Genomic DNA, 27,984 nt, shown 5'->3' on the forward strand with positions numbered 1-27,984 from the left:
CGCAAGAACCACCACCGAACTAATGAAGAGACTCCAGACGATATAGAACTCAGCGGCAAGACTCATCCTCAACGTGCCCAAGCGGACCAACATCACCCCACACCTTAGGAACCTCCACTGGCTTCCCGTCCGGAAAAGATGCCAATTCAAGATATTAACACGCACCTACAAAGCCCTCGACGACCTAGTACCAGCAGACATCAACCATCGCCTGAACTTCCACCAACCATCCAGAGACCTTCGCTCCGCATCCCTCGCCTAGACACTGCGCATCCTCTGAAGCCACAGCAAAGGGTGTTCCTTCCTATACCTCCCCGTCAAGTCCAGGTACAGCCTCCCCCTCCGGATATCACCCTCGGTGGGGGAATTCAGGAAGAGACTCAAGACCTGGCTTTTAAACTGATCACAGCAACCTAGCGTCTGGATACCCGCATGGGCGATTAGCAGCACTTTATAAATACTGAATGATTGATATTTTGTCACCTGAAATGCTCAACAGTGCACTGATGTAGACAGCAAAAATGTTATAGTATATATGTGCAGTGAGCTGAAGCATAGTGCACACATATGCATCAGCTCAGCTTTATGTATTTCCATATACTGCACACAGGTCACGTTCATGTCAAAGCCCATGTATGCCATGCACTAGCCGCTGCAGGAAGCACGAATGAGGGTACAAAAAACCAGCTCACTAGATGTAGGTGTGTATATACAAGCACCTCCTGGTGATTGAAGCTCGCCCACGCACATTCTATACAAACCTTCATCCGTGGACATGGATAACCTATCAACTAATATATTTATACCCTCAAACAAAAGTAGTCAACCTGAAGGGGTCAGTGGCACTCTACATGTAAGTGTGAAGACCGACTTCACAATATTAAAAAAAAATCTATAGGGCCTGGACGACTGGTACAAAATCAACTCAAAAACAACAATTGATTGACAGAATGAAGATTAATGTTTTTAATTTCACCCCTCAACTCAAAACATAGGAATGAGTACAGGCAGCAAAAGTGTAAAAGAGATAATATTGGAGAGGAGGTAAGAAGTAGAATAGCGCTAGAAAGAAGCAGCAAGGAAAACGCAGGATGCAGTATGGAGAGTGCAGTTAACTGTACTAGATGCCTACTAACCGTCTTTTACATGTGAAAACATGCACTGTAAAAACCTCCTTGGCAAAAACAGACTGCTAAACAGATTACCTAAATACCTACACACAATATTTTGACCTGCACTACCAAACAATATTCACGTACTCGTCACAAATATGTTCCGACTATAGCAAGAATAGGATCTTTAATAATTCCAATATAAGTTGGAAAGGAGTTTGGTTATATCTAGGAATTAAATACAGGTCGATTCTTTGTATGGACCCAATTCATGCAAGGTTGAGATTTTCGCAATTATATTTCCAATACCATGTTTGCAGCCTACACGTTCACAACACACTGTACACACTATGCAACTCACCACATGGATATAGTGTAAACCAACCGACTGTTACGTAGGTCGGTATACTATGGACAAACTGAACCTCAAAAACATGGATATACTTACAACGTACATGGTTTATTCTATAACATCCAACGTATGTACTTAAAATCTAAGTAGTTCAAATTCGCCTCATGTACGTTAATGTACTATAAATTAATTGGCCTAAATATCAATCCCGTTTAATTGATATAGTTCTGCAATAACACAAACAAAAACATCAATAAATAAAACCCTGCAGCTGAAGGGGGCGCCGGTCTCTAATAGGCCATGGGCGGCTCCATACAGAGAGGTAAATGAAAAATAAATCAAGATTTACAGGAAATTAAGAGGGGGTGAGGAGCAGGTGTCAGACTGAGGCAGCTTTGAGTATCACCACCCGTCTACACATGAACCAGTACACCTCCAGAGCACCCCCGCACAACACATACATCGCTCCAGACCACCCCCATCCTCAATAAACCAACGCTGCTGGACCCCCACGCTCCCAAAGAAATCAGAAACGCAGTTGTGCAGGGTTTCAAGAGGATTCGCGGTTCTACCTGGTTCACACAGACGTGCTGCAGACCCCCCCTTAGCCGTGTATCTGCCCTCCGTATAGGACTTGAAACCCCGAACTCCTCCAAAGCCCATTTGTGCAGGACTGCCCCTCAAACATAGGTACCTTGGCTGTTGAGAGAACCCCCCCCCCAAAAAAAACAAAATCAGATGGCGCAGCTATGTTGAATCCACCTATAAAAAAAAATACTCTCCCCCTACACCCTGTGTGTGACCCCCCAAAAAGGACCACACACAAACAGACTTATAGCTGCACAGAAACCCTCATCTAAGACAAGCAGCGATGCAGGACCCAGCTATAGAGGGCACCCCACCAGCCGATAGGTAACCCCTCTGTACAGAACGCCCCCCCATACACACATACTTGTATGAGATCCCTCGCGTCCAGGCACCTCCTCCGACCCCCAAACGTAAACTGCCCAACACTTATCCAGATCACACATTAGGTGAAGCCTAGGTGTACAACCCTTCCCATCTGAATACGGGTCACCCCAATACAGACACCCTACTTTTCAAGAGCTCTGACAATCTGAAAAAACACAAGAATCCCCGGCTTCACTCTGCTGCTCAAGAGTCCTCTACGGAGACCCAGATAGTTAGGACACCCCTAAAAGAGGGCCATCGGTCCGCTGCTGCAGGGCACGCGCGCCAATCCCCCGGGAAACTGAGCCGCTTGGGGCCCACGATGCACTCCGTTTCTGGTGGATCGACCAACGGCACAGTCCCCTTCAGCCCGGTCCTCCATTACCCTAACAACAACCCAATCTGAAAACACAATCAAAGGAAGCTAAACAGCAGAAACCAAACGTCCCCGAGCACTCCCGCCCTCTGGCACCTCAGACCGAGCAAGGGCACCACCACCCTCGCAGATTAAAAATATACGAGCGAGAGGGTCCCCACACCTCCTTCTCGGCGGCGACCCACCCGCCCCCACCTGGTTCCCCCCCCCCCCGACCCCGGAACCTACCCTCATGGCGGCGCACCCTCCCCCCGTCCGTCCCGAGGTCTGAGCAACTTACCCCCACCCCCATCCACAGGTCACTTCCTGCACCTTCTCGTTTCCTGCAACACCGTTTCCTCCTTTTCCCATAAATCTGTCTCTTATTTTCCCCCATTTGTTTGTTGCTTGTTTCCTGCGGCTCCCACTGACCTGCTGTCTGCAAATGGATCCCTTCTCCCTCCTTCTGCCCCCTCCCCCCACATCCCCTCCCCTACTCCCAGCCGTGACTGACTCCATTCACTACAAAAGCCCTTGTGCTCCTCTCTCTGGGAAGGAAGCCGAAGCCTTCCCCCGGCCAGCCCCCCACTCCACAACGAGGGTACACCCCCCCGGCAAACACACCAGGAAACGCAGAAAAAAGTTCTCTTTCCCCTTCCAGACCAAAAACCCGGCCCCGCTCGCCCTGCACCTGCTCCCAAAAACTTAACAGGCACACAAATATATATATACAAATATACACAAACATGCTCTTCCTGTATCCCCGTTTTATTCACTGCCCACCACCCATATAAAGGCGCAGCGAGGAGGAGGAGGGCAGTACTCACGCTCGGGCCCAGATGAAGGCTGCTCTGCTCCCAGCTCTGCTCAGGGACAAGGAGCGGAGCTTCTGCTGCTGCTTTTTTTTTTTTTTGCTTGAATTAAACACAATTTAAAAAAAAAAGAGGGAGGGAGCAGCTCCTGCTCTCATTGTGCTCCCTGCATTCAGCAGCAGCACATTTGCATTTTTCAGGCCTTTTCATCAGATCTCACTGGGGGCTTTTATTGAAAGAGCAGCTCAGAGCCAGGAATGCTGGGAGGGACTGGGCCCTTTTTTTTCTTTCAAAAACTGTGGGTTTCTTTCATTTTTTTCGTTCTCATTCCCCTTCCTTTTACCGACGGGACTGGATATTTTATTTTGACTTTAGGTTTGAGTCCTTTTTTATTTAGAATGATAGCATCGTTTTCATTATTTTTTATTATTATTTATTAAAAAGGGGTAAACAGCCAACATTAAAAAGAGAGCAGTTTATTTAACAGGATGAGACAGAAAGGTGGGAGGGGGCAAACACCACAAACCCCTGTAAGTGCCCTGCCTTCACATTAAGAGAGAGGGGGGGGGGGGGTGTAGTCTGGGTACACTCAGTGGTATTTGGGATTCTTCCCACATTGATCTGCTTTATTCGTGGTACGGTTCATGAAAGACAGGGTTTGATTGTCAGGGCAGAAATTGTTTAAAATGGAGTCGTTCTCTTCTGTATTCTGATAGATGCATAATTATTAACGCTCGTGCACAGGGTTATACGGATAGAGGGGAAGGATGTAACACTGGCAGGTGGGCAGGCGGAGTGAGAAAATCATAAAGTGATAGATAAGCGCAGAGACAGACCCAACAGAGTTAGATTTGTAGGTATATATATATATATATAATGAAACTATAAATAATGCTTAGAGCGAAAGACAACTAGTCAGAGTAATAGAGCAGAAACAGAGTGATACAAAAATACAGTGTTACACTGAACAAATGATGGTAATGAGAGATATAGTAATAGATGGGGAGTTGTCAAAATAAAATTATAGTGTGATAGAAAAATATAGTTACATCTTATTTCAGCCTGTCTATAATGCTTAACTTCCTAAGCGTCGTACTTAGACTTTCCGGTATGCTCTAGGTCCAAAGAGTTTTAGTCGTCTACTTAAAGCAGCATAAGCAGACAACACGCCAGCCCCCCTTCTCAATCCAGACCTGCTAGGTGATGACAGCTATCAGCGCGTCCAGCAGGCTTTGAGTAAAAACCATTATGGCTGATAGGGGCAATGTGAAAATATAGGAAATGATTTAGAAGTGGGTGGTAACGATGCATCTGCCTATCAAAAAAAGGTGGTTGCCCCTGTCAGTCAACCCGCCCCCACCATCTCATTTAAACTTTGGGAGAGAGGAAACTCTTCATTGCTGCACAACCTCTGGTGGACATGGCGTCCGAAACCCGGCAGTACTAAGGGCAGGCCTCTGTACTTCATGTATACCAACGGCACCCCTACACAACATGGTGGTACAAGACTCCTTCAAAATAGTCAATGAACTCCATGCGCTGGGAGAAATCGTCTAAAGAGCCATGGCCATGTATTTTTTTTCCATTCACAGAGAAACCTCCCCGCCCGCACTTTAGGGATGTCCCTTCGTTAAATAAAAGTAAGTGCTAGCACTACGTGGCAGGCCCTCGCCACCTTCCCATAAGGGAGAAAGGTGCCGTTTCGCCAGCAAAAAAAAAAAAAAATTCTTCTGACTTTACCAGAAACTTTAAATATAGCACAAACTAAGATAAATGTGACCTCCATAGGGTTTCAATACATAGAAATACTTTTAGAATCGGCGGTTTCTGGCTGGCTGGAACGCATGGAAGCCAGTCGGAATCCCCGTCCTAGATAAGATGAGTATGATACACGTGTCCGATAAACTGTGCTCACCCTGGTGTAGTTTGGCACACAGCAGTCAGGCCTATCCTCAGGGTCAATGTGTAAAGTACTGGCACACCACCACCCTCACAACACACTGCGTACACTACAAAAAGACTCACACCATATGTATAGAACACTGGTCTTTGTATTATACACACACATCGAAATCAACACAATATATACATTGAAATCAAAACAACATGCACATTGAATATATATTTCACAGTTATACGCAACTGTTAACCTTTCCCATTAGCAGCAGAATGGCATAACCCTATATGCCCTATTAGAGGTAATCAACAAACACAACATTCCCAATATCGAATACCCCCACGTTTGCAATAGTCAAGAAATCACAGGCCTTGGACTACGCCTCGTGATCCAGCCCTATAGTTACTCAACTACACCAGCCACGTTAATTAGATTGACGGAACCATCTAAACAGAAAGAAATAGTTACTAAGTTTCATTCATCCGGATTAGACCTTCAGGCGCCCGACGGCACCTGGAGGAGTGCTATCCCCATGGACCAGGAAGCTGGTGCGCTACCAAGTATGGAGAAATGTTTCCCCTCCGGCAGAGGTGTGAGCTGCCATAGCTCCTGACACGCAGCAGTAGGTGCCCACAAGGCACAATGGAACCCCTCCAGCCCCATCATGATGTTCTCCACAAAAAAGTACCTAGTGGCGTGATACCAGGGAGAGAGAGCCAGTGACAGAGGCAGCGATGTCAGGCACTGTTGTTCTCTCGATGTGGAGGTCGAAGACAGTCTCAGCTCCCAGCTCACCCCCGCCCCCCACAGGGATCACATGCTCCGGAGCGCAAGCTAGCATAGGTCCCCTGGTTGCAAGAACGGGTCCCTCAGACTCTGCAAGCTGCCCCGCACTCTTCACATCCTGGCACCTCAAGTGGGCTGCTGATCTTTACGAGAACACTCCTCTGCAGTGTGATGGCGATGTACGTCAGGACAGTCCTTGTCCCACCCGATGATCACTTCCATCCGTTTCCACCATATCCCTGCACTGTCCTTACAATCTTGAGGAAATGAGGAGAACCTTTGTGTCCCTGGGATCTCGTGGACAGGAGGCCAGCCAAACTGCCCTTGGAGAGTACTTAGGGACCTGGGCCACGACAGCTGGCAAAAGCTGCAGTCCAGCAACGTCCAGGCAAAATCCACCAAGTGATAGTCTCCTTCCTGGAGCATGACAAGGTCCAGGCCACCAAAAGTCAACAGATAATCCAGTTGCAGTCCCTCCTGCCCTAATGCAACCTCATGTTGATGTCCCAGCGTTGAACCAGCATAGTATCGCTCCAAATTCAAAATCATCTCTAAATTGTGAGGCCAGAGCCCCAGTAGTTACACCCACAATGGCTTTTGAAGATGCAATCAGTTCAAAGGCCACCTTTGAAATGCACAGGCCGTCCATAAATTCTATTCTGTCTGTCAGACTACCCCCCCGGAGGTAAGATCACTATCTTTAGTGGGGTCAGAACCCAGCCCCTAGGAATGCCGGTGCCAATTCCACCCCCACATAACTGTCCCAGAGAGGCCCTTCAGAGTCAGAGGTCTGCAGTTTCCCTTGAGCCCCTAGTTATGGCCTTATATCAGGAATACATTGATGTAGCTGTCCCCCCCAGCATCCAGATGTAGACTGGAGACAGGCCGACAGGTACACAAAGCCCTGAGAAATGAAATGCCCACTTTCCCAAAGTGACATTTCCATATACGTAATATCGAATCCACTTGTTCTACCGGAGAGAATTTGCCATTACGAACTCATCAACACCAAAAACTATACTGTTGCTATGCTGCACATAGGGAATCCTGCTCAATAGCCTTTCCCACATTCCTCCATGCTAATCTAATGCGAGAAGCAGGCCCTGTCGTATCGATCACACCATCCGGTGCCATTCATGACCCTTGCATATAACACACATGCGCACATTACTCTACCTCTCCATTACACCGCATCCTGTCACCAAGGAGACACGGTGAACACCAAAAAAGAAATAATCCAAGTAGAAATTATTATAGTTAGTTGATTAATTCATTAATAATTAATTAATTGGCTAAGATTATGTTAAAGGGATTATGCACATATGAAACACAATTTTTTTGGATTCATAATACATTTCAATATATAATTTCTCATGATCAACATTGATGAAATCCCACCAAAACTTTTTCCAAATCTTATCAAACTTTAGCATTGAGGAGGGGCCCCTTGCTTGCCCAGAGTGAGCGCCGATTCAGATCTCTGATAGATAAGGGTACACCATTCCGTATCTTTAAGGCCACTCCCTGAGACCCATGCCCTAGCAATGCAAAGTCAGGCGGATACCAGCATAGTTATTCATTTCTGAATGCCCCCTTCAAGATCATATTTAACACCAATCATTCTCTCTTTATCAAATAATAGTAGCCTGAAGCCTAGACTTAACACCATAAACTTCATCACCCCTTCCCAAACTTTTTGTAGACAAGGGCAAAGCGCGAACATATGCAAGACATCTGCAGCAAAAAGATTGCATTTAGGGCATTTTGTTCTATCTGTTGAGGCAGTTGCTTCCCATTTTGAAATTACGTGTGGGGTTATAGTAGCAAAGACGGAGCGCGCGCCACTCTTGCAATTTAAGATTAATAGAATGCACAGAGCGATCCAGCAAATCTAAGGCCGCCTGGATCTCTCAAACCAAAACCTCAGACGAGAGACGCCTACTTCACTTTGCAGCTAAAAGCAGGGTGTCTTCTACAGCAAGCTGCGAAAACGCCTGATACATCATGCTTATAGTAGGTTTAATACCGGGCTTAAAATAGTATGAAGAAAGCTCTGAGCTATCAATGTATTTTGCATATCACGGCCCGGCCGCCTATAGTCTCTCAATTGAAGGTATTTAAAAAAAAATAATGACGAGTGAGATTGAAGGCATCTTTTGCGAATCAGAAAAAGATCTAAAGCCATTCAAATCAAATAATTGGCCCATTGTTATAATGCGGGAAAGGGACAGGGACCCATTGGACTGCTGGATTTGGGGTATCCTCGAATGCATTCGCATCACTGAGGGATTTGAATGACATCGATTGACTCCCACACAGGGAGGTTTGGTGGGGAGTCAGCGAGAGTTATTTGGTTAACCCTGGGGTAGCAGAGAGGAGCTTGGAATCCATCACAGCGATAACAATGCTACACCCAGCTGTGTCCAGCGAAGCGGATAATTGGGAGACAAACTTGGTGGAAGTGTTTGCAAGCCCGCGGAGTAGCAGAGGGCCTACCGTTTTAAATGCAGGGAGTAGTGGAGGAGACATAAAGGTCATTTCATGGAACATAGCGGGTTTATCCAGCAAATTTGGTGATGAGCAGTGGCTCACCTATGTGAGGGAGTTCCATATAATATGTCTCCAGGAGACAAGCAAGAACTTCTTTATTGAAGGTTATAAATCCTTCTTTTCCCCTGCAGTTAGATCAGCATCCGGAAGAGCTAAGGGGGGCTTGATCATGTTTATAGATGTTAGATTACAAGGTAAATGGAAGAATCTGGATTGGAACTCAAAGGGCGTTCAAGGTTTTAAACTTGCAAATAATTCCCTTAGGGTAATTTTAATACATTTTTATAATGCAATATCAAACTCACAGGGTGCGGGCAGTTTCCATGAATTAAACACATGGCTAGAAAAGACACAAGGGAAGGGGATGGCACAATCCCAACTGATATTAATAGGAGACTTTAATTGTCACCTTTGCCCCCAACTGAGGGTGGCACATGAGGACTGGCTATCTTGCCCATTAAGGAAAGGCCCTCATCTGGAGCATACCCAGGTGGGTAGAGAACTCACTGGCATATTACACTCATATGGATTAACTCATTCGATGGATATGATATCCAATAAAAAGAATAGCCTGGTTTCCCCTACATTCAAAGAGAGAGGTTGTCACTCATTCATTGATTTTATCTTCGTCACCCCCTTATTAAGGGGAGGTGTACTGAGATTTGATATTGAACATAGTGTGTTCAGTGATCACAACCCACTTACCTTAGTGCTTGGGACACAGTCACAGCTGCAAGTGATGGATAAACAGGCAGGGTGTACGGAAGTTGTTGCTACGGACCAAGGTATGAGGTTCAGATGGGCCCAGGTCGATACTGGCTTTTTTAATGCCTCTCTATTTGACAAAGGACAGCAGGAAATAATGAAATGTCTAGACTTAGGGGTGGAAGGTGCAGAACTAATTGAGGCCTTTAAGAATATCGCATATTTGGTAGAACATTTATTGAAAGCCCCTTTAAGGGGGCCTAGCGGGCCCCCCCCCCAAGGTGGTTTGACAGCCAATGTTCGGAGGCCCTGAGAAAGCTGAAAGGGGCACTTAAACAGAAACCCAGAGATAGGGCTCTGGTGGCTGCTTGTCGTGCAAGCTATACGTTAGCTGTCAAAGGAAGAAAGGGGAAGTTACAACGTGCTACATGGGAAGAACTCACAGAGTCGGCAGAATCGAAGGACTCTGCCCGCTTCTGGAGAGTAATTAATAACCCCTGTTTCTCTGACCCAAATATGCCGGGGCAAAGTAACAACATTCTGCCAGATCAATGGCGGGAGCATTTTCAGGGACTGTATAATCATCTTGCCACCCAGAACGAGCAGCAAACCCTAAATATACCAATAGGTTGCAACCCCGTTGTCTTCACGTTGGACGAAGTAACACTAGGAATAGAGGGTTTGACGAGGAACAAGGCACCGGGGTCAGATGGGATCCCACCGGACCTTTTTAGGTCTAACACCGAGGTCTGGGCCACTCTCCTAACAAGGGTACTGAACGCAGCAATAAATACAACCATGCCAGTCTCCTGGTCTTCTGCTATTATCATGCCGATTTTTAAGAAGGGTAACAGGGACAGTCCACAGTGTTACCGGACAATATCGTTGATAGATGTCGCAGCAAAGGTCCTGCGACGGGTGCTTTTAAACAGGTTGACAGATTGGGCAGAGGAGACACAAATTATCACAGATGTGCAAAATGGGTTTCGCCCGGGAGAATCCACCATAGATCAGTGTCTTAACCTGTACCTTATCACCGCAAAATATACTATAGCGAAGGCTGGGGCGCTGTACTTAGCCTTTATGGACCTCACTGCGGCCTTTGATCGTGTGAATCGCAATAAGTTGTGGGCTCTAATTAGGGACCTTGGGATAGATAAAGCTATAATAAACATCCTCCAGTCACTGCATTCCAACACAACAGCAGCTGTAAGATATACAAAGGATGGGAAAGTTAAGGGGCTTTTTAAGTGTTCTAGTGGGGTTAGACAATTATGCATCTTAGCTCCATTCTTGTTTACCATATATATTAACGGGCTTGATGCCACCTTGCGGAACATTGAGGCTGATATACCTAGAATAGGGGGAAGAACAGTCCCAGTGCTGCTGTACGCAGACGATGCGATGCTTCTGGCCCGCACCCCACATAGCTTACAGCTTCTAATAGATGGCTTTGTGAAATTCATGGATCACTTGGATATGTCCTCTAATCTTGCAAAATCATATGTGATGGAGATGGGAAACAAGCCTAGTAAAAAATATAATTATACTATAGGCTCATACACCCTAGGCAAAGTCCCAGCCTTTGCCTATCTGGGTGTGTTTTTTGATAACAGTCTGAACTTTAAACACCTAATAGATGAAAAGTGTCTGACTTTGAACAGGTCTACAGGCTCAATTGCAAATTACTCCCAGAGGTTGGGGTGCTGGACCCCGGGAGTTATTTTAAAATTGTACAATTCCATCTGCTGTACTAAAGTCCTGTATGGCAGTGAGGTGTGGGGATTTGTTAAACCTACCAACATGCAAATGGAAGAGAACAAATATCTAAGGCGGATGCTGAAGGTCCCACATAGCACGCAAGCATATTGTGCACATGAGGAGCTGGGGGTTAGGTACATATCAGATAGCGTGGGAGTGAAGCCCTTAAATTCCATGGTTGAAATACGTTAGGGATTCCTTTGTTAACCTAGGGCACGCAGACCTATTTGAGAAACCAGAGACAATAAAGTCAAAGGATATAAGTGATATTAAAACACTGTACCTAACGTTTACGATGACGCAGCATGAAACCGTCGAATTGGGGAAACACTCGGTGAGAGATCATATTTTCGTTAAAACATCACAGGGCATAGAACCTTATCTAACATTAATGACTAGTGCCCACAATCGTTTTTTGGTAACCCGCTTTAGATTAAATTACATCCATCATTTATTGGCAGTACCGGCAGGTTTTATCATAAATTCAGAAGAGAGAGGGCCCTGCAGCTGCGACAATAAGTCTCCGCAGGACACACTTCATTTAGTTTTACTCTGCCCGTATTACGCCTTCCCCACGAAATTGTTTCTGAAAGACCTGTTAAGAAAAGTTAGATTTAGGCAGGCTCGGTAGCTTTGTTGTTTTTAAAATTGTCAACTGATGTTTTTACTCTTTATTGTGTGGCAAACGTTTTAAGAGCCGCTTTAAAGCTACGAATAACAAGGGGGGATTGAGTATATTAATGAGTTTTATATCCCTGGTAATACATAGTATGTCATGGCTCTTCACTAATGATATTGTATTTTAGCCTATTTTAGCCAAATGTATCCTTGTGAATCATTTTTAATGAATGTTATTTATATGCTTTTATGGTTTGTGTATCAAATCGAATAAAGTTGTTATTATTATTATTATTATTAATGCCACAGTGTGCCCAGACCCTGCAAGTTGGATCCCGGAGCATAAAGAGAAAAGTAGGATTGTCTCATTGGGGGTATCTTTATTGATAAAACCAACAGAATATTTTTTTCTAATGCCCTACAGATACAGATAATATCTTTTAGTATCTTAAAGCGTACCCTTTCATGGTAGTTGAGATCCCCTAGCCGATAAAAAAAGAGCCTAACATCTGCTCCAAGAGCAAGCTGGTAGCAGAATGGTGTTAGATCTGGCTCCCTTAAGGTCAGTAAACTGCGCAGGCAGCCTGTAAAAGCAGCCCAGAAGTAAAGCTTAAAATTTGGGAGAACCCTCCTTTCTTATCGGGAAGTTTCAAAAGTCGACTGGCTCGTCTTGCCCGCATGCAGCCCCAGATAAAACTTCAAATGGCGCCTTCCAGCCGTCTAAAAAAATAATTTGGGCCCCTCAATGGGATTGCCCTAAACAAATAAAGAAATTTGGGAAGAATATTTATTTTAATAATATTTACTCGTCCAACAATGGTTGCTTATTCCATGATTTTAATTTAAAGACTATTGTAGACGGCAATGTTTTGTAATTTAGTTTAAAAATATCGGAAACCTCAGGACACAACTCCTGGAGTTGAAGAATCAGGACTAGAATTTAAAAAAGCCTGAGTTTTAGATAAATTCAGCTTATAGCCTGAAATTTTCCAAAAATACGTGCTTCAAGGGTGATCTGCAGTCTACGTTTTTATGTCTTTCTCTTTATAGTCTAAGTTTCTCTATATCACATTTTCACAAGATATCCTGCTTGATCTCAGCCTGTCTTGCATACACACAACCTATGTAGTGTTAGCAACGCTATGCTAGTATTATCCTATGTCAATAAATGTTACCTCGTATGCTTTTGTATGTGCTGCACGTTCTGGAGTGGAATGGTGGTTTGAGGTTCTGACAGTGACTAGAGTCAGCTGTAGTCAGGGCCTGGAGCTGACCAGACGATTCTGGTCGTGGGTAACTGTATCCTGGAATAAATCGACTTGAAAATACTCACATTTAGCCGGCGTGCTTTCTTCTACATATTGGCAAAAAGGACTTGAGCGTCTCATGCCTAGCTGTTGTCCAGTGACTTACAGCTTTTCATTTCATTTCGTTTAACTGTTCTTCTGGATGTGTTGGTCTCCTCATATACTGGTTTAGTTTGAAGAAAGACATTGTGCTCACAGAGGTATGGCGATCTTTAATTACTGGGCACTTTCAGACCCCATCAGGTAATTTTGTTAACTGGCAGCAAGCAGGAACCCAAAAACATTCTCGTCACGTGTACTGACTCTGGTCACGGCGAGCACTGGCCTAACGACATTGTCTCCACATGAGTTCTACTTCAGCTTCTACAGCAGACACAGACTCTGCGCTAGCGCGTACTTCTCACTACTGAGCGAAGTCATAGTATGTGCACCAATGCGTACGTCTCGCTACAAGGTATTAATAGCGAGGGTATCCGTCTAAAAAGTAATTTAGTCAGAGGCCATTTGGGGGCTATAACAACAGTAATTGCTGTCCAACTTCCTTTGGAATACATTTGTTGAATGTTTCTGATGGATGAACATACATTTCTTTTAAATATACTTGGCATGTGCAGTTTCGAGAAATAATGTAAGGTGCTTTCTCTGTTTACTACAATCAATGTTCCTATTTTATTGTTTAATTCTTAACAAATCATGTGTGTTTTCGGTTGGGGTTTATAGTTTATGTGTTGTATGACTAGAATTCATGATATCCTCTCAGCATTTTACACACCCACCTCCTTTCCTTATGCATCCAGGAAAACCTCAAATGAAAAGGAAACTAGTTTGAGATTTTGCGAAAATTATCTTGTTGTCTTAGACGCAATAAACTATAGTCCTACTTGCAAACTGGCATTATTATATGGCAGCCTAGGGCAAGCTGCTCAAGAAGTCTTTGACAATTTATCAGCCATAACTGCCCCACAGAGAGAGGCGGTGAGGCGGCTCTGAATGTATACAAAGAAGCCATTGAACGGTTGAGTATACAATATTCAGATAAACCAAGCATTACGCTTGAAATCACAATTTATTTTTAAATCTAAACAGCATAGGGAGAAAACTGTGGAAGAATACATGTCTGCACTAAGAGTGTTATTTGGAATGTGCGATTTTGGTATAAATGTTGGCACATTCATGATCAATTCGTCTTCAATTCTATGTCAGGACCGGAGGCGAGGATTATGCTTTATATTATTTACTTCGTGGATTATAAATTTGAACAGCAGCCATTTAACACAGCTTTATACAAAAGAATGAACATTCCCAAAAGTCCTTGGGGTATTATAACATGACAACCAATCAACTCAAAGCAATGGCAATAAAGTCCATCTTTCATTTCCATGCTGCCTCTTTTGTTTGCTGCTCAGCTGCCGCAGATAAGTGTTCTCTCCCCTCTGTAAAATCTTTTTTTGTTAAACTTCATTTATCAATTAATCAATCAATCAATACATTTGTAAAGCGCGCTACTCACCCGCGAGGGTCTCAAGGTGCTGGGGGGGGGGTGGGGGTGCTGCTACTGCTCGAAGAGCCAGGTCTTGAATAGCCTCCTGAAGGTAAGTAGGTCCTGGGTCTGCCGTAGGAGGATGGAGAGGGCGTTCCAGGACTTGGCGGCGAGGTAGGAGAAAGATCTGCCACCGGTGGTAGCTCTTCGGCTGCGGGGGACGGTGGCGAGGTCGGCGGAGCGGAGCTGGCGGTTCAGGGTGTAGAAGGAGAGTCGTCTGTTGAGGTATGCTGGTCCGGTGTTGTGGAGTGCCTTGTGTGCGTGGGTGAGGAGCTTGAAGGTGATCCTCTTGTTGACGGGGAGCCAGTGGAGGTCTCTCAGGTGGGGTGTGATGTGGCTGTGGCGAGGGATGTCGAGGATCAGGCGAGCAGAGGCGTTCTGTATTCGGTGCAGTCGTTTCAGCATTTTGGCCGGTGCTCCCGCGTAGAGGGCGTTCCCGTAGTCCAGCCTGCTGTTGATGAGGGCCTGGGTGACCGTTCTTGTGTCGGTGGGGATCCACCTGTAGATCTTTCGGAGCAAGCGAAGGGTGTTGAAACAGGAGGACGAGATGGCGTTGACTTGCTTGGTCATGGAGAGTGTTGAGTCGAGGATGAATCCCAGGTTGCGTGCGTGGTCGGTGGGTGTCGGTGCGGTTCCCAGGGCGGTCAGCCACCAGGAGTCATTCCAGGCCGAGGGGCTCCAGCCGAGGATGAGGACCTCCATCTTGTCTGAACAGCTTAAGCCGGCTGTTCTTCATCCATTCGGCGACGGCTTTCATTCCTTCGTGGAGGTTGGTTTTGGCGGTGAGAGGGTCCTTGGTGAGGGAGAGGATCAGTTGTGTGTCGTCGGTGATGATGTTGAGGTTGTGCGGTCTGGCGACGTGGGCGAGCGGGGCCATGTAGATGTTGAACAATGTCAGGCTGAGGGATGATCCTTGGGGTATGCCGCAGATGATCTTGGAGGCTTCGGATCGGAAAGGCGGTAGGCGGACGCTCTGAGTTCTGCCGGAGAGGAAGGAGGTGGTCCAGTCCAGAGCTTTGCCTCGGACTCCTGCGTCGTGGAGGCAAGTGCAAAGGGTGCGGTGGCAAACAGTATCGAAGGTGGCTGACAGGTCCAGGAGGATGAGGGCCGCGGTCTCGCCGTAGTCCAGCAGGGCCCTGATGTCATCAGTGGCGGCGATGAGGGTCGTTTCGGTGCTGTAGTTGCTGTGGAACCCGAACTGGAACGGGTCCAGGATGTTGTTCTCCTCGAGGTAGCGGGTCAGCTGTTTGTTGATGTTTTTTTCAATGACCTTTGCCGGGAATGGAAGCAGGGAGATGGACCTGAAGTTCTTGAGGTCCCTCGGGTCTGCCTTGGGTTTCTTGAGCAAGGCGTTGATCTCGGCATGCTTCCAGCTCTCCGGGAAGGTCGCGGGTCTCGAAGGAGATGTTGATGGCCTTGCGGAGATGGGGTGCGATGGTGGTGCTGGCCTTGTTGAAGATATGGTGGGGGCACGGGTCTGACGGGTGCTCATGATTTTGATGGTGTCGTCGTCGTTGATGTTGGTCCAGGCGAGCAGGGGGTTGCTGTGGGTGGTGACGGTGGGGTCTGTGGTGTCGTTGGGTACCGTGGTGGTCTGGTTGTCAAAGCTGTCGTGAATGTCTGCGATCTTGCGGTGGAAGAAGGAGGCAAGGGAGTTGCAAAGGTCTTGCGATGATGGGATGTCGTTGGTGTTGGAGCTGGGGTTGGAGAGTTCCTTCACAATGTTGAAGAGCTCTTTGCTGTTGTGTGCGTTGTTGTCGAGGCGGTCCTTGAATGAGGTTTTTTTGGCGGATCTGATGAGGTGATGGTGTTGGAGCATGGCGTTCTTGTGGGCTGTTTGGTTCTCCGGTGTCTGTTTGTGGCGCCATTTCCTCTCCAGTTTTCGGCAGTTTTGCTTGGAGGTCAGCGGTGAACCATCTGGCGTTCTTATTGGTGCATTTGTTGGAGGGATTCTTGATCGGGGTGAGGGTGTTGGCGGAGTAATTGATCCAGCGTCTGAGGTCGGCGGCATCGGTGTGGTGGGGAGAGAGGGTGGGCATCTGGCGAGGGTGGCATTTTCAAACAGAAGAAAAAGGCAACAGACAGGGCACGTTCGGTCATATTCGAAGTACATATAGAAAGCAGGTTAGCCTGTATCCATAATCACAGGACAGCAACAGAATACAGCAGACCTGGTGTATCCAGGTATATGTTGCATTGCAGCTTTAAGACAATTTCAAACGGACAAAGTGATACAAAGAGGCTACAATAATTCCTGCAAATGTGTATAATATAATGGCTTATATGGGAGAACCTATGGGGGCGAGTGTGTTGGTGAAGTATGGACTGTTGTTGCAGTGTGTGCAGCCGCCCACGTAATGAACGGCGCCCAGATGTCTTTGGGGCGAGATGCAGTAGGCATCAGCTCCCAATACGCTGCAAGCATCTCTTGGCAATAGGTCACGTCCTTTATCCATGTGTTAATGTTGGGCACATGGGGTGATCCCCAATAAATTGAAGTGTATGAGCCGCAATTTATAATTTGGTGAGAGCCGCTTGAGTTGAGCGCAGCAATAGGCCCATTGTTTGTCTGTGGGAGGTGGGTCTAGTTCCAAGGACCACTGCGCAAGCGCATAGGGTATAGTGATCGGGCTGTTCTGCTGTGTAATGTTATAAATGCGGGTTACAAGCTTATTAGGCGAGGGGTTCGCTAGTTTGTTTTCCAATGGGAGCAGGGGTGTAGATGCAATAGGAAAGGAACTGTGTATTTGTCAGCAGTTAGCCCTGAGTTGGTGGTAGAGGAGGAGATCCAAGGGGGGCATGCGTGTCCTCCAAGTGATGAGGCCGAGGCAGAAACTCCTCCGCCGGGTAGAGGTCAGCAAATGTGGATATCCCCATACGCCAGGCATGTTGTATAGAGCCAGCTTCTTGTATTGGAGGAAAACTTGGATGGTGGGCTAGGGGCACAGATGGGGCATAAAGCTGTGGTGAGTTCGCGCGGCATCGAAGTCCCTCCCAGGCCCATCTTAGATTTTCAACGGTGTTTATTTCCGCATTGGGCCTTTTGTAGGTGTGGTAAATAGCAGCCAGTAACATCCCTCTCCACCGCCACATGGGGTTGAATCGGGACAGGGTGGACCCAGTAGTGGAGGTATTGGGCCTGAGCGCTCAGAGCGTAGAGTTCAAAGTCCGGCGCTGCCAAACCTCCTTGTGTTAATGGTAGTGTCAGGGTCTCCCAGGAGATGCTTGTTTGCTTACCCACCCATACCAGGGAGATTAAAAGGGACCGTAATTATTTGAAGAAGGCCTGTGTGAGGGGGATGGGAATATTGGCAAAGAGGTATAGGAACTTGGGCAGTATGATCATTTTAGCAATTGCTATCCTGCCAGCGAGCGACAGCGGTAGTTTGGTCCAAAATGGAATCCTGCCCTTCAGCCAGGTGATAAGGTGGCCGTAGTTCAGGAGCCAGATATCCTGAATCTCTCTGGAGACCCATACCCCAAGGTATTTGACCGCTGGGTCCGCCCAAGTGAGTGGGAAGTCAAGATCCAATTCAATAGGAGCCAGTGTTAAGGAGAGGATGGTCGCTTTAGACCAGTTGACCTGTACACCTGACATGCCACCGAATAGGAGAATTTCCCGGAGCGCGGGGTTAAGATTGGTGGTCGGCTCCCTGATGTATAATGTGATGTCAGCAGCGTATGCTGATATGATTAAGCCTCTATCTGTAAGGCCAAGACCCCTAGTAGTGTGATGCTGGCGCATTCTGGCTGTTAGAGGTATCATCGCTATTGCGAATAATAAGGGGGACAAAGGACAACCCTGCCTGGTGCCACGGGTCACGGGGAATGGTTCCGAAATTGAATCATTCACCCTGAGTCTTGCAGTCGGGTTGATATATAATAAGTGGATGAGTGTAAGGGGGTGGGTCCGGGTGCCCGACTTAGAGCACAATCTTTGCCTGTGGTCTGGTGAGCGCCAGCACCGGGTAGAGTGCCGGGTAGAAAAAAACAAGCCAGAATGAAATGCAGGGGAATATGTAACGCCAGCCAGCCACACCTACCTCTCGTGTCTTCCCACAGCAAGTCGAGAGGGCGGAAGAAGGAGGAGTCGACCCCGGAACCAGTGGTCTTCAACCACCGAAAAGAGACTTGGCCCAGGAAGGAGTGTCTATGACCGGAGAAGGAGTCGGGAGTCGAACGGAGAGACAAGCGGATCAGAGAGGCGAGGAGAGGAACTAAGTCGAGCTGGACCAGGCCGGAAACGGAGACGGAACCGAGCCGGAGGACTTAGAAGACTGCTGGAGTGAAGAGTGGTGGTGTCCCCCGGAGGAGGCTGTGGAGCGGCCGCAACTCAGGAGAGTTGCGGCGAGGTCGGTGAGTGACGGTGTTCAAGGGGAAGTACATGCAGGGACTTGGGAGGAGGCTAGACAGAGGGAGAGGGGTGGAAAGGGTACGGGTGGTTCACACGGGCACTGACATTTTTATTTGTTTGCGGCACAGTTACCCTTGCACCTCCTTAATTCGTTTCAACCCCCCACGCCGTTTTTCTATCGAATTTCCCCATTTCACATCTAAGAAGCTTGTTGCATTGGTCTTAAGCAAACCACTCGCCGCCTCTAATATTCGTGAACCTGTTTTGGGTGAAAACCTTGTTTCCTGCGAGTATTTAGTCCGCTTAAGAACGCACTGGTGAGGTGACGGGTAGAATAATGCCTGCTTAGTTCAAGTGAATCTATCACTGACGGCCCACTTTTTCCTCTCTTTATGAGCCTTCGGGAGGAATCAGCCACGGCGGAAGAGTCCAGACAGACACCATTGAGCACCAGCTCAGAGGAAGACGAAGAAGAACAGAGATACCACAGTACCCTACCCCGGACAGAAGAATCATCACCGAAAGAACAAGAGACTATCCCAGTAGTGAAACCTAAGATTATCCTTCCTGACAATAAAAGTATCTCACTTGGAAAATATATTCAGCCTCCACATCTGTATATCCGACCTGCCCTCCCACAATGAGTTTCAAGAAATTAGGGCTGATGCCAATCCTAGGGAGTATAGTAAAAAGAAACAAAATATTTGCTTTTGTAGCATCTAAGAATGCAGAGCGCGTTGGCAAATTAGGGTCTAACTGGTGAAATATAGAAAAGAAGAAACGCAGGTTGCGAGAGGTGGATCTGCCAGGAATAAAGCCAGATTGATCTGGTCTAGCAATAATGGGCAAGAGTGGCTGTATTCTGTTTGCGATCAATTTGGCCAGAATTTGAGTCGATGTTATTAAGGGAAAGTGGGCGATAGGAATCACATTTATAAGATGGTTTATCAGGCTTTAGGATTGTCACAATCACGGCCTCACGCATCGTGGGAGGGAGGTGGCCAATTTCAAGGGACTCTTAATATACTTCTAATAAATGGGGGGCTAGTTCTGTGGCGTAGGATTTGTATAAAGCGGTTGACAAGCCGTCAAAGCCGGGAGCTTTATACCCGGGTAGGCCGTTAATTACCTGAATTATGTCCTCTTTGGTAAATGGCATGTATAGGTATTCGCGATGGGCTTTGCTCAGCCAGATGAGTTAGATGGAATCTAGGTAGGGCTGCAATTCCGCATGCGGGTGGGTTTGGGTCGCAGTATATAGGGATTCATAGAAACGTTTCATTCTGTCTAGGATGGTCGATTGTCCATGTGCAGAGCTGGAATCATCTTCCAAGAGCTCAGTAATATAAGCAGAAGCACAGTGTTTGAGTGTGCAGGCTAGGGCTTTGCCCGGGCGGTCCCCCTCACTGTATGCGCGGGCTTTGGCATTCCTACAGAGGAAATTTGTTTTGCGGATCGCTTCATCGTCGTACTCAGAAATTTTACTGCGAATGGTGGCGAGGTGCGACTTTAAGCCTGTTTGGAAGTACAGCATTTCCGCCTGCTGGATTTACTCTCTATCCGTTTCAGAGTGGAGCTAATGGATTTCAGCACCCCCGATTTTTAGAAATGCACACCCCCCGTATGACTGCTTTGAAAGCTTCCCAGAGTGTGGAAGGGGAGTCGACGGATTTGGCGTTGGCAGTGAAATATTGTTGAAGTTCCTCGCGGACCTCCTCACAGAATACGGTGTCGCACAGTGCGTGTGGTGGCAGAGCCAACTAAAGGCACGCGGCCGGGATAACGGTATGGAGCAGGTTAGCTGGACGGGGGAGTGGTCCGATAGTGTACATGGTGTGTATTTGATGTTAATGGTCCAGGAGGCTACGTCCTGGGTGACCAGCCAAAAATACAGCAGAGACCAGGCATTGTGATAGGAGGAAATACACATCCCCTCGCGAGTGACTGGATGCCGTAAGTGCCAGATATCTATGAGGTTGTGTTCCGCTGCTATAGTATTGAGTACTGCGGTGGTTTTGGGGTGCAGCTGCCTATATGTGCCTACACAGTCCATTAAGTCCTGCATGACTGCGTTGAAGTCTGCCCCCCAACTAATTATGTCATCACCAAGTAAAGTTAACTTTGTCCAGATGGTTTCAAAGAGGGCAGGGGCATCAGTATTGAGGCCATAGATGGCCGCTAATATCAATGGTGTTGTGTGGAGCATGCCTTTTAACAGTACACCTCAGGGTCGACAAGAGATTCGATTGTGTTCCAGCACACATTTCGACAAATCAATATTGCAGTGCCACAGGCGTACTTAGAGTATGTGGCAGAGTGTATCTCCCCCAGTACCTGTGTCACAACTTGGGGTCAGCAGCCTGCATGAGATGTGTTTCTTGAAGGAAACAGATATCTATTTTGTGCCTATTCAAATAAGCGTGAGTGAGTCTTGCCTTTCTGTGCTTATTGAGACCACGTATGTTCCATGTCAGGAATTAAACTTCAGCCATATGGTGTGACGTAAAGCGTGCCGAAGTAATCGCTAGTGTATGGTACACGGTCTGCAAAGTAAATTGAATGTAGCGCAGCTTTTGAACTTGTGCGTCGCTGATGGCAGTTTGAGCGGTGTCTCGTAAATGACCTAATAGTGCCTTTAATGTGCCAACTTAACATGTTTAAACTCAAGCACCTCCCTCCTCCCACTCCAACCCCCCAACTTGGTTGAGCACCCTTTACCTCCCCCTCCCGCATAAACCCAAATCAAGTGAAAGAGCCAAAGGAACCCTGGGAGATCTCACTTCGGGGGCATGAGTTGCCGGCGGACTGCCCTGCACTGAAGACAGGGTGGCCGGGCGCACTTATCAGTACCGGCGGATGGTTGAAGAGTGCAAAACAAGAGCAGTCATTATATAGAGGCCAGGAAGTAGGGTGCCGGACAGCAGGTACTTGCAGCAGCGGAGTAATTAGGATAAAGTGCAAAGTACAGTGTGTCGGAAGCGTGTGGTCCCAAGCTCAATCGTTGTTGCTTAGTCTGTCTCTGATCTCCGCGGCCAGGGACCCGGATAGATATGTTTGGCGAATTTAAGCGCTGATTTAGCGTCAGTGAAAAAGTGTGCTTTGCCGTCATGTGATATCTTTAGCTTTGCCGGGTAGAGCATCGCATAAGGTATTTCGGGGCGTTGAAGAAGTCGCTTTGCGGGTAAGAACTCTTTACGTGCGGCCTGGACTGTGGGAGTAAAGTCTGGGAAGATGGATATATGGTTTCCCTGGTGCGTTATAGGGTCTTGATCTCTAGCCACATTTAAAATTGAGTCTCTGTCGCGGTAATTTAGTACTTGCGCGATGATGGGCCTGGGTGTGCCACAGACAGGCGGTTTAGGGCCTAGCGAGCGGTGCGTACGTTCAATTACAAAGACGGCAGAGAGAGCTCTTGGAAAGAGCTCAAGGAGTAGGATTTCGACAAAGGGTTCCATTTTTGGAATTGCTGTGGTCTCTGGAATTCCGGCAATGTGCAGGTTGTTGCGCCGGGAGCGCACTACCAAGTCTTCGTTTTTTGCCTTTGTTAATGTAAGGACTCGCTCCATGTTTAGGACGTGCTCCTTGGATTCCACTTGATATTCATGGGCTTCCTCCGCGCGGTTCTCCATGGCATCTAAACGGGTTTCATGAGTGTTTACTTAGCACTTTACTGTATCGAGACCAGCTGCTAAAGTTTCAAGTTTGGAGTCCATGGATCTGAGGTTGGAGCGCACTTAGTCTTCATCCTGTTTGTCGACAGCTTGAGAGGGTTCTCCCTCAGACTCAGGGCTAGCATCCCCAGCACGGGTTGTACGCTTATTTTCAAAAGGGAGCTTGTATTGTTTGGGGTCGTTTTTCCCCATGGCAAGACGTGTAAGCAGCTCTTGAGCTCGTCGCCGTGGAACACTCTGGGGCCTCCCGGATCCCTGACTCAGGTGTAAATGTCTGCGGGAGTATGCGACCCGACGCTGCTCACGCCTACTATGCACTTGGCTTCAACATCTAGACAGGTAGTTCTCGAGGCGACAGAGCGGGGTTACCGGTGTAATGCCCGTAAGGGAAGGAACAAAGTGCAACTACCCCAGGTTTAGGCAAAGGGCCTAACGGCCTACTCACATAGTTGCAGGGCCAGGTCTCTGTGGTTTGCTGTGTTTCCCCGCACAAAGGCCGCACCCGCAGTGCAGACGGGTCTGATCTCGGGTCCGCGAGGTCCAGCAGCGGGCGGTATCAGTTCCTCCCCGGCTTCACGTCGCGGTCGGCTACCGCCCAGTCCACATATGCCGCTGCAGACCGAAGGTGTGATCAGGGCACGCGTGTGCAATACAGTTTGGCCTGGTGTGCCGCCGATGCTCGCAAGGGTTGTCAGCAGGAAAAAGTTGTAGATGCCTCCTCGTGAACACCGCAGCGCTTATCTGCGGCGCTGTTCTGTGGCCGTTACGGCTGATCTAATCTTCTCCATGGGTTCTCTCACAGGGGCAGTCGGGACCGGGATAGTGCCCCAGGGGTGGCGGCAGAAATTGCCACAACGGGTGTAATGGGCAGCCTGGGAAAGGAAGGTAGCATTGCCGACATGGTCATTCGAGCCTGTCTCGGCCTCGAGGGCGCTCCGCTGCTCGGGACACGTAGCCGTCTCTCCCCTTCTCCGTTTGGCACAAAGGAGGTATGAGTGTGTGCCCCGTCCTGCGCTCGATTCAGCACGATGTGGCAAGGAGCGCTGGGCCCCCGTTTGTCAGAGGATGATGCAGGATAATGTACCCGGCCAGCAGAGCCCCTTGAGAAGGCGGCCATCTCACTGCACGGCCAAGCTACGGCCCCTCCTCCTGTAAAATTTTAACGCTTGACTGCGTATTTATGTAATTTCAATGCCTGCCAAACGTCTTCTTAAGCAATAGCGTGTTTGCTTATAACCAGTTCCTTGCCTTGCAAGTTTGTGTTTTATTTAGCCATGTCCTATCCCAGCTCGGCCCCTCACTCTTCTCCGAGGAATTTGAGTGACGCACTGCTGTAGCGCCTCAGAGCCTCCTTGCAGCATGGAAACGGATGCCCCGTTGGGGCCTGTAATTCCAACTCCGCTTCGGCTGTAATTAGTGTAAGCATTTTCCCACACCACGTTCGCAGCCATACCTCCTGATTTGAGTTCACGCCCTGAGGGGTCTGTACTACCTGTTTCAGCCATGCAGGCCTGATGAAAACACCCTGTGGACCCAATACTCTGGAAAGATAATGCCCCGGTGTCCTGTATTTTTTGCACATTTCAAGCTTGCTAAGCTTAAGAAAGGACACTGTTCCAGGCTGACCCACAATACAGATTTGGAGATTAGTGTTCCAGGAGCTTAGTTTTCCCCAAAGATTCGAACCTCTGGTCTCTCCCAAAAGCGTTTAGTAAACGCTCAGTACCGTATTGCCACCTCATATTATACACTGTCTCTTTAGACAATATGCAGGCGTATAAGAAAACATACATTGAGGAGGAAGCCTGGTCCTTCCTACCCTGGGACAACGATTTTTTATGAGGCTGTTAATGTTTCCATTCATGGAGCAGTTGCAGAAGCTATAGCCACCATAGGACAATGCCTATACTGGCTACTGTGTAGGAGTATGCAAAGCACTCTCGCTCGCAGACAACCCCTGAACATGGAAGCAAACGCCCGAAACAGAAATCCTCCGGGGTGGATCAGGACACCTTCTGGCACTTAAGCGGGTATTTGTGGTCTACACTCAACCACCTGCGGATCCACTTGGCACTGTAGAACCCCTTTTAGACCCAGTGACTACTTCCCCAGATACTGGGGTTGGCGATGATTCCCATGGGGACTCCAATGAGGAAGCATGCCCCTTGAGGCCTTGACTCCCAATCTCAACAAATGACAGCTCAGATCGCCCTCATAACCTGAGGGGGTGGCAAACGTGTTGGACCCTGTTGACATTATTCATCCGCGCTTGGCAGAATGTGCCCCAGCTTCGTAGGTTGCAAAATATATCGCAGGCCGCCTGCACAAACCAGTAGAGAAATAAGCCCGCAGCCGTCTACGGGCGGAATGTCCCAGACTTTCGCTAGAAGGCAAAGTTGCTCTGACTGCTAAAATCGATACCAGGATGGCCACCTTCCTAAGTTCATCAGGGATCCCAAAAAGGGGATTGATCGGTCCTGGCGTTGGTGCAAGGACAAACTCCTGGATGCAGTGGGACTCATGACAACAATTTTAGACATGGCTGAGGAGGCCAAATTCTCTGGCTGCCTAATATCTCTGGAGGTCCTCTCAGGTTGGGCTCAGTGAACTATTATTTTCTTAGGGAACGCTAACTGCGCACTTTCCACAAAGCGTTGCTGCTCTCTCCTGCTTAAAGTGGTCCCCAAGTTAGGGGATCTAGCGTCTTCGGAGGCTGGACCTGTGGCCCAGGGAGCCTCTTTGGCGATCCCTTTGTCAAGGAGCTCAGAAAGATTGTGGCCACCTTCTCATCCCTTGATAAGGTCCAAACTTCCATCATATTCAACCCCGTGTTTTATGTTGGGTCGGCTATGGCAGGGGCAGCTCAGCCGGCTGCCTCTCCTACACCCCCCCTCCCCGGTCAAGGTTCCAGACGTGGGCAGTATCAGGAGCAAGCCTGCTTTGTTTGCTTATACTCAACCAGAGGCCAGAGATTTCGCAGCCGAGGAGGCTCCAGAGGACAAATTTCCAACTCCGCTAATCAAGGCGAGTGGTTGCTTTTCTTCTCAAATTAGAGTAGGGGGCCGCCTGGCAAATTATTTCCACACATGGGTGTCTCTGACGACAGACGCATAGGTTCTACAGAGAGACCAAAGTTTTCAATTAGTGTTCTATGGTTCACCTGACAACAGTCGCACCCCTCCCCCGCCCCGAGAGCATCCTCATAGACAAAGAGTTACAGACCTCCTCCACAAAGGGAGCATTTGTCTGACCACCGCCCACCCCCAAGGTTTCATCAGCAACCTTATTTTGGTTGACAAACGGGACAGAGGGCAACATCCAGTAATAAATCTCAGGTAGTTCAACGAATGACTGGTGTACTGCCATTTCAAGATGGAGGGAATCCATTTTCGTCGAGATGTACTCCAGCCAGTCGATTGGATGGTTCGCCTTGACCTATGGAATGCCTATTTGACTGTCCTGATCTTCCTGCCTCATCAGCGCTTTCCTTAGTTTGTAAGGCAAAACCAGACACTAGAATTCACTACTCTCTCCTTTGGCCAGTCATCTGCACTGTGGAGCTTCACAAGGGTCCTCAAGCCTGTGGTGGAGCACTTGCGTGCACAGGGCATAAAGATTATCATTTATCTGGACAACATGCTTATTATGAACCCATGGCCCCGAACTTGTCCCTGCAACTTCAAGCAGCAGTGAACCTTTTGGAAAGCCTCAGCTTTGTGATCAACGTGAGCAAGTCTCTCTTAACACCCTTCAAGACCACAGAGTTCCTGGGATTTGTGATAGATTCCTCAGCGACCACCTTGGATCTTTCGATCCACAAGGTGGCAAAGATTTGACACGAGCTTAGACAAGCACTCTCTAGACGTATCACTTCCCTTCTGTAACTAGCGGGGTTAGTGGGCCTGCTGTCATCATCCATCTGCAATATCTTCGCAGGGCCACTGCACTACCATGCTTTACAGAGGCTCAAGGCCCATTATTTGAGAAAGAGACTGATATACTCCAAACTGGTACCCGTGACAGACGAGACTAGGGTGGAGATCCAATGGTGGCTTTCCCATATGGAGGCCTGGAATGGAAGTTCATCCTTGGTTCCAGCCCAGACTTGATCATTGAAGCTGAAGGCTTCCGATCGGGCTGAGGCACCTGCTGGGGAGAATGATCCACAGGAGGAAGCTGGTCACAAGAAGAACAGAGGTTGCACATCGACTGTCTGGAGCGCCCGGCAGGCTTGTTCGCAGTCCAATGCTGGACAAAAGACAAAACTCTGTCCTGCATCCTCCTCTAGAAGGACAATCTGTCAGAAGCATGATACATCAACCATCTGGGGAGAAAAAACTCTCCGACCAGGCAAAAGGCATTTGGCAGCATTGCCTGGACCATCACATCTCGGTCACAGCCGAATCTACTCGGCCAGGTGATCCAGGTGGTAGACTGGAACTCCTGCCATCTCCATGCCTTGAGTCTGTGGAAACTGGACCCACAGGTGTTCTCCTTGATCTCAGACAGGTGGAGCCCCTTCACAGAGCACAATACTCACCCGTAAGGGTCTCAAGGTGCTGGGGTGAGTGGGTTCAGGCAGCTCCAAGGTCATCCGAAGAGCAAGGTATTGGGGTCTTTTCTGAATGCTTGCAGTGTAGTGCTACGTCTGATGCTGAGGGGGAGTTTGTTTCAGGTCTTGGCTGCGATGTAGGAGAATGATCTGCCCCCCTCCCCGTTCTGGCTCTGTGAATGAGGGGGTTTTGGCAAGGGCTAGGTCGGAGGAGCGGAGGTTTCTCCAGGGGGCGTGGAAGGAGATTCTCTTGTTGAGGTATTGGGGTCCGGTGTTGTGGAGGGCTTTTTAGGTGTGGGTGAGCAGCTTGAAGGTAACCCTCTTTTCAACGGGGAGCCCGTGGCGGTCACAGGGGTGCTGGGTGATGTGGTTGTGTCATTGGATGCTGAGGACGAGTCTGGCTGTGGCGTTCTGGACTGTCTGGAGCTTGTAAAGGAGAGATTTGTTGATACCGGCATAGAAAGCGTTTCCGTAGTCTAGCCTGCTGGGGATGAGTGCGTGGGTGACGGTCTTCCTGGATTCGGGGGGATCCATTTGAAGGTCATGTCGGAGTATGCGGAGGGTGATGAAGCATGTGGAGGACATGACGTTAATCTGTCGGTTCATGGTGAGTGAGGAGTCAAGTATGATGCCGAGTTTGCAGGCGTGGTCCGTGGGGGTG

The 27,984-nt window shown here is 48.1% G+C and overlaps 1 protein-coding gene across 5 annotated transcripts in view; it reads right to left on the reverse strand.

The window, feature by feature from the left end:
- ZNF219 (zinc finger protein 219) overlaps positions 1-27,984 on the reverse strand; it is a 294,632-nt gene that overhangs the window by 126,298 nt on the left and 140,350 nt on the right. Inside the window, exon 1 of one of the 5 annotated variants that reach the window (XM_085600702.1) lies at positions 3,598-3,755. The exons of 2 other annotated variants lie outside the window; for them this stretch is intronic. The gene's annotated coding sequence lies outside the window, so the exon portion shown is untranslated. Of the gene's footprint in view, positions 1-3,019; positions 3,042-3,071; positions 3,214-3,597; positions 3,756-27,984 lie in introns of those variants that run through there. 2 more of the 5 variants (XM_085600713.1, XM_085600730.1) reach the window with 2 other exon arrangements.

This window comes from Triturus cristatus, chromosome 1_2 (assembly GCF_964204655.1).
Source record: "Triturus cristatus chromosome 1_2, aTriCri1.1, whole genome shotgun sequence".
Classification (NCBI taxonomy): domain Eukaryota; kingdom Metazoa; phylum Chordata; class Amphibia; order Caudata; family Salamandridae; genus Triturus; species Triturus cristatus.